General features: G+C 34.1%; 1 pseudogene; it reads right to left on the bottom strand.

Annotated features, from left to right (window-relative positions):
* Positions 1–2,994: 2,994 nt before the first annotated feature.
* Positions 2,995–12,814, bottom strand: part of LOC119642594 — an 11,779-nt pseudogene continuing 1,959 nt past the window's right edge.

Genomic DNA, 12,814 nt, shown 5'->3' with positions numbered 1-12,814 from the left:
CATCCGAAACTACAAATTAAAGTATTTACAACGACCTTTATCAATTCGTAACGCCTATCGCCAGTTTATTCCTGTTGTGTTCTTAACGAAACCATAATTGTTGGATCCATAAACGGCGTAAGTATGGTATGAAACATATCTTTTGTCGTATGTGTCGCCGACATATTTTTTCCAAATAACAATTTTTGAGTGATATAATCGATCATATCGGCAATTTATTCTTCCGCAAATTTGACGTTTTCTTGAAACACGTCTACGTAAACGTAGAGATGTTAAAATTACAACGAACCATCATTTTCATATCAGCGGTTTCGATTAGTATTAAAGAGCGAAAGCAAGTTTTCTTTTAAAAGTTGAGATTAAATTAAGTAAGCAAATGAGAAATGTGGATTATATGTCCAGATAACACAACATGATGATGGTTATTTACATACGTGTATTTTGAAATATAGAGGCCAATATTATATACATAAGTCTATTAGTAGATTGTAATGATGTATACAGTGATCTTAAAACAATGTTACAAATTTGACTGATATAAGACTGTAGCAATTTAAACTGAAAATGTTGAAGCTATATAATTCCTTATGTGTTCATGCATCTGCTTAGTAGTGATAGCTCTGCGAAAACACCGATTCTGTCATCTAAATATGTTTTTGGCGCTGAAGAATCAAAAGGTACGCTCCCTTGTTTTACACTTTTCGCAAATGGTTTATTTGTTTGTGATACGCAGAAATCTACGTGTAACAGTATAAATTAATGCATGGATACATTACATATATATATAAAAACGCACACATTTTTAGGCAGGGTAACGGGTTTGGAAACACCTCGCAGGGCTCGTCTTCGTAACAATTGTACGGCGCGAAGTTCGACCCCCTTCGATCACATGATGTAAAATGCTCTGTCAAAGCATGCTGCGTAATTGATTACTATTATGTATTAACAGTTAATTTACTTTCAATTCAATTTTTTTGTAAATAGGAGATTATATGTCCAAATTAACGAATTTGTATGCAATTTCAATGTTTATATGCTATCGAATTTAAGTGTTGTCGAATAAACTTTTTCTTCTCAAAATTTGTATAGTCGACGGTTCAAAAATGGTCGTTTTGGTACAATTGTTTGTAAGTAAAACATTTTTCTTAGGATTTTATTTTCTTTCCCATTAGCAAGTAATGACGTATCTGAAGGTCAGCATACATTTTCGTTTTTAGGCTGCTTTTGAATCGCTTACGTGACAGCATTGAGCTTCGCTTGACCACTATTCGTTTTTTGGGATCACGGAAGCACAACAGCTGCTAAATACGCTCTCTCTTAATTCCCAAATTAGGCAAAAGCACAATTGCCCACGTTGCGTTTATAAGAGAAAACAGCCGTAAATTGAAAACAAAATTGTTGGTTTATAAACAGCTGAACCAGAAAATAATATTTAAAACAAAAAACAAATTAACAAACAAAACCAAAACAAAATAGCAATTTATGGAACAAAACAAAGTTGAAATTAGGCACAGAAACAAAAATTGCAAAAAAAATTTTTTTCCTTTGTGTTTTAACAATTAGCAATTTATGGAACAAAACAAAGTTGAAATTAGGCACAGAAACAAAAATTGCAAAAAAAATTTTTTTCCTTTGTGTTTTAACACAATTTTTTTGAGTGGGACATAAAAGCCACAATCTGGCGAAAGGAGAAATCGCCATTTTTCTTCTCCAGCTTCAAGACTTCGACCTTGAATGTCTTAGCGTCGTCGATTTTCTTCTTAATTGAGTTTGCATGATTAATAATTTTTGGAGCGTCTTCCATTTTCGATTTGCGGAGCGCTTTATAACTTATATCTTTAGAGACATTTTATAATTCGAGGTTGCATAGTGCATTCTTCTTTTGTGATAACGACCCATAAAATATAATAATTATATGCACCTATTATAAAATATTATTTGCCTCTATTACATAGACAATAATACTATTGGATTTGTTATCTTTTAATGTACAGTTGCTTTGTTCGTTTGCAGATTATTTCTGATATAATTGGCTAAATTAAAAACTGTTGAAGCCATAGGAAGCTGACGCACGTCTTTTCCGTCCATTACATTGAATCCTGGTTTTAATCGCGATCATCATTAGATTTTTAATTTTGCAAATTACTAAAGAACGCAGGTAGCCAGTATATATAGTTCGTTGAAATGGAGATTCCTTATCAACATGACGGCATCAGGTTACACACACGCGAATATGAAAAAGTGTCGATGTATTATTTTAACAATTGCCAGCTTCAATTCAAAAAATCTACTAAAAAATAGGTTACATCATTGCTTTTAACAAGATACATTTTTTTAAATGGATGTCGGTTCTTACTTTAGCAAGTGCCCATTTCCTTCTCAGCAAATTTGCGAATCTCTTTAATGGTGGTCTACTCAGCTTAGTCAAAACAGAGTCACTATATCTTCCACAGTCGTTTTGTTTGTTCATTTATTAAAGAACCAGCTATTATTTGTTGGATTTTGACAACGGCAAATAAACAACAAAACAAAAATTTGCTTCTTTGTTCTGCTTTTTCATTTATACAGGAATGATAGCAACGAAAGTCATACGTGCAGCAAACACAAATGTTGATTAACTATCGGCTACGTCGCGAACGTTGACAGGGTTGTGCAAGCAAGAGAGCAATATATTTGGCTCGAAAAATTTTTATCAAGAAAGTTTTTGTCGCAATACAGTTTACAACGCTAAGGCCAAAAAGTACTACAGATTTCATACGGAACTGCCATTTTTAATTAGGCTTCACTTTCGTAAAACATACAACAAACGCATTCTTCTTGTTTACGATATTAGTAGATTTTTCATAAGATATACATTAAGCAATTTTTTGCGGTATTATTTTTTGTAAACGTGCAGCGTGAAATTAAAGCTTCCTAGTTAAGACAATTCGCCTGACTTAATGAAAGCCTTGCTTGTTACGAAAAATTTTTGGTGGCTCATTCCTTTCAAAAATTTTAGCTGGCACATAGCTGCAAAGTGTTCACTTTAAAGTGCTAAAAATTGAATAAATCAATGAAGAAATGAATAAAAACAAATAAATAAAAACCAAAAAAAATAAAAAATAAATAAATAAAGAACACAAGGCGGAGCTGGCAACATTTGGTTTATAAAATTTAGTATGTAATTGGATTTATTATTTATTTGAAATTTATATTTACATTTTTTCATAATTTTGTATTGTTATAAATTTCCAATGTTAATTTTTTATGTAAATAAATTAAAATTTAAACAAATTGATCGTTGTTTTATTTTTATAATAGCTATTTATAAATAAATATTCAAACATATACTTTTAGTCTATAAGTTTTAATGTCTAATTATTTTTATTATTTATTTATTTATTTTATATATTTTCATTGATAATATAGTTTAGATTAAATGATGTCCAACATTATGGTTGAACAATTCCATGATGTCCTCAGCCGACTTCTTCGAGACTACCCAAAGTTATGGCATCACAGGCGGGGGTCGATTAAGAACCAATGCACGGAATTGGCTAGAAAAATAAGTGACGAGCTGCAGCGTCCTGTGTCCGATAAAAAAGTGCGGGCCGTCCTGAAAAATGTCAGGCGGCATTCGCAGCGGATGGAGAAAGGGTTGTTTCGGAAGATCCATTATTGCGCATGCTATTATATGTAGGGTTTTAATAATTTCAGTCAACACACACTTTTGCATTACAGTTGAGAAGACGAGAGCATTGCCAAAGTAAAGTCTAGATAGTCCTACCCTTAAACAAATTGATTGTAAATAAAAGAGTCTTGTAGTGAAGACGTGCAAATGTATTTTTCTTAAAAAGAATATGCACGATCCAGCGATACGAACCGTATCCGAGAAAAGCGAATTTCGTAACAATGCGTATAACGATCGTAACAATGTGTATGTTTTAAATAAAAAATTTAAGCTGAATGAATTCTTTAAGGAGTCACGGTAAATAAATACATATATGTAGTAATGCTGTTTGGATTTATTGTATGCTTGCAATTATAGCGTTTGTAATATTTCCAAATTAATTATATTAACGCTACGCAAATTCCTTCCAAAACCTCCACTTTTTAATAATGTGCACATAAAAGTTTGCAACACTGTTTCACTTTCAACACTCAACCAGCACAATTACACAATTTCATTTCACATACCGGCAATTTCATCACTTTTTCATTCGAATTCGCTTTACCACTCATTGATTTGTAAACAATTTCATCTGTTTTTCAATCGAATTCGCTATACCGCTATAAATGCTTAATTTAATCGTGTAATTCTTCCCATGCCGTACCATCTAATTGAATAAGATTTTGTGTTAGTGGATCGGTGCTTACATTATTGTATAAACCGCGATCTTGTAAATAATCAGTATTTACTACCAAAATTTGACAAATAGCATCAAGATCCAACATTAATATACCCAGAATGACGAGTAAAGTAACTGTGTGTATCCTTTTATTTATCATTATCCGATATACGATTCATGGACTTGATCAGAACGTACCGTTCTTTCATTTCTTTGCATTAAAAATAACAACTTACCCATCTCTTCTTCATTTCTTGTTCAATTAGACGTATGTCCTCCTCTGCGGTTGCCTCCAGTTCGAAAACATATTTTCTAAGGACTTATTCTTCGAGTTCATTTAAATTTGGGATCAATCAAAATTTTTTCATCATTTTTTTTTTGATTATATTCTCCAATCGGGTAATTTCTAATCGCATAAATGAAATATCCGTGTTTATACGTCTTAAATGTACGATATTTATGCGGTGCAAACGTCTGGTTTCTGTTTCTTCACTTTTAAGTGGTCCCACGCGCCCCTTTAAATCCATAAGCCTCTTGACGTCGAAAAGAACCGCATTACTTAAGTCACGGAAATCTTCGCTTTCTCGAAAATGTTATATTTGATGCACTTGTAAAAATCGACACATCAATTTTGTTAAGCTTTTGTTGACGTTTTCGCTAAAAGTAGTTTTTATAGGTTACACTATATATATATTTCAATATTGATTCACTTCTGGCACAGTACTATTGTACGCTACTGTCTCTTCACTTTGCATTTTTGCATTCGCACTTATATTCTTTTCTTTTCTATGCGAATTAATGTTCTGAAAAAACGCACTTACCCTGAACGCCAGCAACGTTTCCTTCTCTTTATTATAAACATATGTATGGCGTTTTACGTTCCTTTGCCCTTCCTTAACTTCGTCACGTTTGGAATCTATCTGCTTGAGGGCATCACTTAATTTTTTTTCCAATTCGTGTCAGGCCGGGTGCACAAAGGCTTTCATCCACACGTATGGCCGTCATATCGGTGGAGTCAATACTTTTGGTGTGTTCTTCCCCTTCGTTGGAGGATTCATCCTCCGAGCATAGAAAAACGAGGGTATGTAATGCTTCGAGAGCAATTTAGGCCAGATCTGGTGGACTAGGTAATTGCTTGAATTTTTCTACAAGATGAGAATGCTTCGGAAAACACTTAATGTCTTCCAGCCTGTAGATAGACATCTGATCCAATTTAAGAATTTCATCTTCTTTATTTTTAAACTTTCTGATTTTATTTATTGATCGCCTCGGAAGTAGATCTTTAACTTTCTTCTCAAGGTATAATATATCGTTGAATTCTATACCCACAGCCAGGGAAATATTTCTCTATTAAATTAATCTCTGGATATTCTTCGTCCATATTTATTGGATTTATTTCCATTAAGTGTTTTCGGTCTGCCTTAAGGTATATTTTCATGAATGGTCTTTAATCGCCAACGTTTTTCTTCAATGAAGTCATTTATGGTCTTTTTAATATTCTGCAGTTCGAAGACTGTTTTATTAAAACTGGAAAGCATTGCGTGAGACTGTTCGCGTAGCATTAAAACTTCATGATATTGATAGGCCAAAGTTTGAAACGATTGTGGTTCGCATTGTGCGCCTTTTTTCAATTTGTTGTTTGTTGTTTTCAGGGTTCTTCGTGCCTCTTCCATCTTGCGATCATCGTGTGGATGATTTTTATTGGAATATGGTTTTCTTTTTTCCATTTTTTCCCAATTATGCAGACGTTGTATCTCATAAAATTGGCATGAATGATAGCTCAGTAAAAGGTGCACCATTTTTCTGCTGAAGCGTGGCACTATTGTATTCAGATCACCACCGAAGAAAAAGGTTTCCTCAGGCAGTTCAAGCACTTCTTCACCTTTCTCTTCTAGAGCCTCAAACTTGTCCTCGCTGGTAAATAATTGAAAACATATACTCACATCATGCAGGCAGACTAGGAGCTGTATGTGTTAAGTATAGATGTGTGTAAGTTGTTGCTTTAATTTCCAAATAAGCTATGAACATTTAAGGGCGACCCATGCTTACACAAAGAAACTTATACAAATTTTAGATAAACGTCTATATAAACCAAAAATCAGTAACTAATAGCGAAAAGAATGTAAATTTCGCACATCTTTTGCATTTATCCAAATTTCTCATTTGAAGTTTTCTTCTTGTTTTTTTTTTGCATTCCAGAGCAATACTAAACTTTAATTTCAAAAAAAAAAGCATAAAAAAAACCGAGCTTACCTTATCTCTAGAAGCAGACTATCTTTAGCGCCCAACGTTTATATCAAAAAAGAAAAAAAAAACACTTTTTCAAAACAACGCTTGGCAAAAATAATTGCATTTCGATTTTAGGAGAGTAAGGATTTTGAATTCACAGCCCACACAATTCGCTTCAATTTATAATTGCAAGCTGTGTGTGATATATTTCTTAGGAAATGTTCGGGGGACAGGGATTGTTCATGTTTTACGTTTGGAAATTAGAGAAATCGAAAAAGTGCTCGTGCATTTGCGTAGTATTCATATTTGTCTTACGAATCTGGTTTTTCACATCTCGTGGTGTTTTCTCTCTTCGTCATCGGCAGCGTGTATTTACGATTAATTGAAAGTACGTTTAAATTATGTTATGCTTTGTTCTCCTCCAAACGTTCGGTGCGAAAAGTATAGATTTGAGCACTAGAACCGTGTATAAAAGATTGTTCAGTACAGGAAAAGTTTATATATGCAGTCAATAATTGAGAGCAAAAGTATATAATCTAAAACCGCTTTCAGTAAGTCTAGAAAATGCACGACGATGTAGAGACACTGACGCAAATTGTAATTTTTCAGGAGCCAGAGCAATTAATACTCACCCGAAACTTGTTATTTTAATTGGTATGTGATCCAAATTCTTTATAAAATGATCATAAAGTTTTTGATTGTCGACCTCAGCTACTTCCAAGTCATGGGCTAGATCGTCTCGTACTTCATCCAATTTGAGTTGTAGTTCGTCCCGCATTTGTTTTGTAATTCGAACATCCAGTAGCATGTACTCAATTCATAAATCCTCTTTAGTTCTCTTATTTTCCAGCATCAGCCGGTTGAACTTTTCTTGGAGTCTCGAAATTTCCGTTAAAATGTTACGTTTATGCGCTTCGGCCGCTTTCTCTTGTCGTTTCTGCTCAGCATAGATTTTCTGCTGTTCTAGCGATGGATAATTCGGATCGACAATGGCAGATCAAATTATCAATGCCATTGTAGAAGCGTTATTTCTTCGCTCAATTTGACGTATTTCCGCTCCAAACCATAAATAAATGAAAATATTGCCATCATAACCGACCGAAATCAAACTATTACCGTCACAACTACTTAGTATAGACGGGATAGTGCCGTTTAAGGGATAATACATGTTAAAACAAAGATAATTTCACATATCAGTAAAATCTGTTAGATTGCTCTGCAAGCAACGTTTAACTTATAATATTTGATTTATAAATGAAGTGTAAATCTTCCGCAACCTACACATCAAGACACGAGTGAATTTCGCAGTCGTCTCCGTCCTTTATAATGGTAGAACGTACTGGCTCTTTAACATCTGGTTGCAATTCGTAAATGCAGGCGGCATCATATCCGCCCATAGAGACCCATATAGTGTTGCGGTCCGTATAACGTAACTATAAAATTGGGTTAGGAACGGCAGGTATATGGAGTGGCTCTTCTTCCTCGTCTCGCTCGGAATCGGGTAATAAAAGTTATAGTTTGTATGAAATGATCTCATTCGACTTAAGAATATTAAGAGTATACCTTGTTCGACATCAATTTATAAACGTGGATTTGCTTTTTCGAATTTCTCAATTCTATCCAGTACGACACTTTTAACAGACGCGAACTTCGTCGCTTTGATTCGTGTGATTTGTGTGATTTGTGTGTCGTTAGATAAACTGGACATTTTAACAAGGCAGGAGAACGATTGTCCTTGTCCCGTGGCAGAGGCTAAAGACCGGAATGAGACTAAGAGATTTCAATAATCCATTTTCTATGCAATGCAAAATTTGGAATAGGACTCGTATTAGCTTTAAGAATGAAAACGAAGAAATGAAGCTTAAAGTTATTACAGATCACACTTCTCTTAAGTGGTTGATGTCCCAAAATATGGCAAAATATCAACACGGTCGTTTGACTAGATGGTCATTGAAATTGCAAAGTTCCAAGCATTACCCTTGAAGAAACATTTCAATTTCTGAATTAAGCATCGAAAAAACATCTGATTCGGTGTCTCGCATTTACTCCGAAGACTTGGAAAAAATGGGCTACTTACATTTGGATAAATTGTGTATAGAAAAATTGCTCGATGCCATCGAAATTGATACTTTCCAATCCTCGCAATGTTTTTTTAAAATATCGATTGCAACTTACCCCGCATAATTATCCATGATGGTTATATTTACAAACGAACTCAGTACGATGCGGAAGAACAAAAGTCTTGGAAGTTATGGTTTCTATTTTTCTTAAATAGAAGTTTAACCAAAACCATTTATCGTCTAAAAATGGTTTTCTATTGGCCGAAAATATTTTAAAAATTGTACAGCTCTACATGTGACATTTGCAAGCAAATAAAAGAATCTAAGGCCACCTATGCGTTAACCCACTGCTTTTGTTCGTCTTTTCCAAACATTATGTCTCGATTTATTAGGTCCTTACCCTAGAATATCTTTTGCTCATATTAGTATTATTATTGTTTTCGATCACTTGTCGAAGTTTAATTTTCTCAAAGCTAATAAAACGCATAATGCTCACAGTAGCGAATGGGTCCATTTGTCCTGATAAGGCCTATAGCAGGTGTAATTCTTTAGTGCAACCGTCCTTCGACGGTTTGAGGGGAAAAAGTTTAAATCCCCTCATTACTTCCAAACTAACTAACTACATCCGTTTAGATCCTCCAACCTTTTTGACCTTTTTAACATACGATCGCCGCTCGTAGGCATTAATGTTTTACGCTTTTTAGGTTTCTCGATGGAAAGTTGTATGAAATATCTACCGTTTTGAACGTTGCGTGAATTTCAGGTCAACATTGTTCTTGGAATCAGTTTTGTTTCTATGTGATTATTTTATTTGTCATTTTTTAGGATGTCATTTTATACCCTCGAGAGGATTTCGAAAGGTCAGCAAACTGTCGTTATTTACATCGACTTCACTAAGGCTTTTGATAGGGTAAACCAGGACTTTCTTCATTTTTAAATTTACTTTAAGTTTTTCCGAATATTGTGGTTAAGTGATTTTCCCTTTTATCTGAAAAGCCGTGTGCAAAGTGTTACAATTGTACTTTATGTAGAGAAATAGTAGCTGCCTATGGCAATGATGTAAAGCTGCCCCTGTCATTTAATACAACACTAAACTAAAGCGAACTTTAGACACTTTAGTGGTTTAGAGTTGAGTGAATCTCAGGCGTCTTAATTTGCGTAAATGTAGGGAATCGCCATCTTGTAGAACATGCATACGCGGACAACTCAGAATATTCCACCTTTGCGTTGTTTTACAACACCCAAATTGCACTTCTAGTTCTATATACGTTTAATTGTAAATAAACCATAAGAAGGGATTTGTCAGAAGAAAGTCGCGTGAACTTGATGATTCCGACATAACAAAGGATCTGAAATTAGTTTAAAAAAAACCAATCTGCAAGACCTGCCTTCATTTCAAGCTTTCAAAAGCAATCAAAGTTTTGATAAGAAATGGTCGATGGGTCAATTTCACCCAAATTCAGTAATTAGTGCCTTCATGCGGAAACCGGCATATTTTTCAAAGAAGTCGGTCTAAAGTTTTTTCTTTTTCCGTTATCAATTCTTGTAACGTTTATTTTACTTAAAAATTACAAGAATTAAATTTATACTGGCAACTAATGTCGACGATGGTCGACTAAGGTCATTGTACGTCAAGAAGTTTTCAATTCAACCTGCAGCTGCCAAATTTTCATATTATTCTACTCCTCATCGATTACAGTTTGACATATCCACAGCTACAGCAGTGTCCCAATCACGTAACTAGCCGAACTCGTAGGCGTTCAACCAACCACTTGTATCCCAATCATAGCGTAAGACGGCTTCCCTGGAGGTTCCATACAGTTTACTGCCCACGGTAAAAATTTCATGAAATTCACGTTCCTCTCAAAAATCAATAACTTCCCAACGTTGGGTGCGTATATCGAAGCGTTCCATGCAAGTTTCTAAACCTTCGCAACAATAAATCTGGAATAGATAGTCAGAATGCGTTTAAGGGAAAATAAATGCTGTTTTTTCATACAATTAAATAAATGATTTCAAATTTATTCAAACCACCTGTACGAATATATGTAAAAATTAATACCAAATATTTAAAAATATGCGAAAATCGAACCGCAGGTCTCTAAAAATTGACAAAAACTAGTCAGAAAGCGTTTAAGGGAAAATAAATGCTGTTTTTCGTACAATATTTTTAATAAAGTTAAAATTATAAAGAAAATTATATTCCATGTACGCTCAATGTTGGAGGATTACGCAAACTGTTTTAGTTGTTTTAATTGTGGACGTGTCATCACTTGACGAATTTCATACAATTTTGCACTGAGTCAAAAACGTATATAATAACGAACTCGAAGCGTTTCGCAGGAGAATTAAATTGCAATTCGGCGATTATTCAGGTAATTCGTTGTATAAATTTGCAGCCGAGTAACAGATTCTAAAATACGTTTGGTCTTTTGTCTGTTTTACAGTATCACGGACACGTGTGGAAATGAAGCCAAAATTCCTGGATTGTACGTACAGTTTACGGAACCCCTGCTGATGAGTATTACAAATGAGTTGAGTTCCAAACCAGTGTAAACAGTAGTAAAATAGATATGTTCGTCCTTCAAATCGGACAAGACTTGTAAATATTTTTCCTTTCTTTTTAATCCAGGGCTAATGACTTAGTGGCAACAAATATCTAACGTAAGCTCTTGCATGCTTCTTGTTTTTTATTTGTTTGCTAAGAAGTTGCTGCAGTGTTTTTCACCCTTGAACTTATGATCATCGAATAGTATCATTTCCAATAATATTAGCTCCAATAATCCTTATTAAAGTATTTAAATTTTAATTTAAAAATCATTTCTGCGAATGGTGAGAAAGGGTGAATTTTATCATTCTTTAAAAAGAAAGAAGAAGCGAGCCGTATAACTCCAAATCTTTCCTGTTTCGTAAAGCTTAGAAATGCTGAAATAAAAACTAATGTTTTGGATTGTTTGGCGAAAATATGTTGCAAATGAATAACAAGAATGTGTAATACAATTTGAAAAAATTGGAGTATTTCAACATGTGGTGTCAATAAGACGACGACACATAGCTGATAAAAGGCTGGAGTTGTTAAATGACTGAGGCAAGTTCTAAGGTAAAGTAAATAAAAAATTGCGATAGATATAAAGCCATAAATCTTTAAATCAAATTTCATCGATTTTTTGGTTCAAAACAACTTCATATTTACGTTTTAACATTTTTGACTGTATTCCATTTTCGCCGACTTTAAATCTCTCATTATGATTGTTGGTAACTTACGAAGAGCCTTTAACACGCGTTGAGTGCTAAAACTGGTTATCACCCGTCGCTGAATATTCTTTATCACCTAAGAAGAATACTTGTAATTAAAAATCTTTTTTTGAATTTAATTAGCGATTCGGTGTTCTCTCACTCAACATTTCTTCTGAGCTATTAACGCTCTCTTCTATAATGAAAACATCTACATCTATTTGTGCGATATCGTTTGGTCACTCAAATTGTAAATGAATATTGTACAATCGGCCACTTCCGTTACCATCAACGAATTTCGAGGATTTATAGTCATTTTCGTGACCGCTGCAGTATGAGCCTTAATAGCTCGCATTAGATGTATAGTGGGCGCCGACTGGGCTTTCAAGTCGACATATATTTGACGTATAACACCAACTTGCAACCAAATCCATACCCGATAACGACATTCGTAAATAAAACCATATGAGATCAATGCCCGCTTTATCAAACTCCTTTTGCAGTAGCAACATTTTAGCTTCAAAATCCTACACGGAAATTTTACCATCTTCACCTAAAGTAACAAGAAGAGGTAAGATAGAGCTAACTTGAGCAGCAACAATTTTGCCGTCATGGCAAGAATATAGTTTATAAGATTGGTTTTGTTCTTCTCTAGGATTGAGTTCACAATACCAAATGCCACCTAAACCGTCCTATGATAAAGACGAATACCATTCCAAACCGAAGTTTACGTAGAATATTCGCGTAGCGGCAAAGTCATTAAAGGAATGGAAAAACCAAAAGCTTGTAGTATATATATGAGGAGGATATTTATCTTAGTAATATATAAACTGGGATTATCTGGGAAAAATGGAAATCTCATATTAATTCTTTCCATATATTCCTACAAGTGCTTGAAATATAATATATAATCTTCTATATATAAATGTATAAAAAATATGCATTCATCTCCCCTTGTACGTC

This window comes from Glossina fuscipes, unplaced genomic scaffold (assembly GCF_014805625.2).
Source record: "Glossina fuscipes isolate IAEA_lab_2018 unplaced genomic scaffold, Yale_Gfus_2 231, whole genome shotgun sequence".
Taxonomy (NCBI): Eukaryota; Metazoa; Arthropoda; class Insecta; order Diptera; family Glossinidae; genus Glossina; species Glossina fuscipes.
Note: the sequence above shows the minus strand (reverse complement) of the source record. Positions and strands in the feature narration are given on the sequence as shown.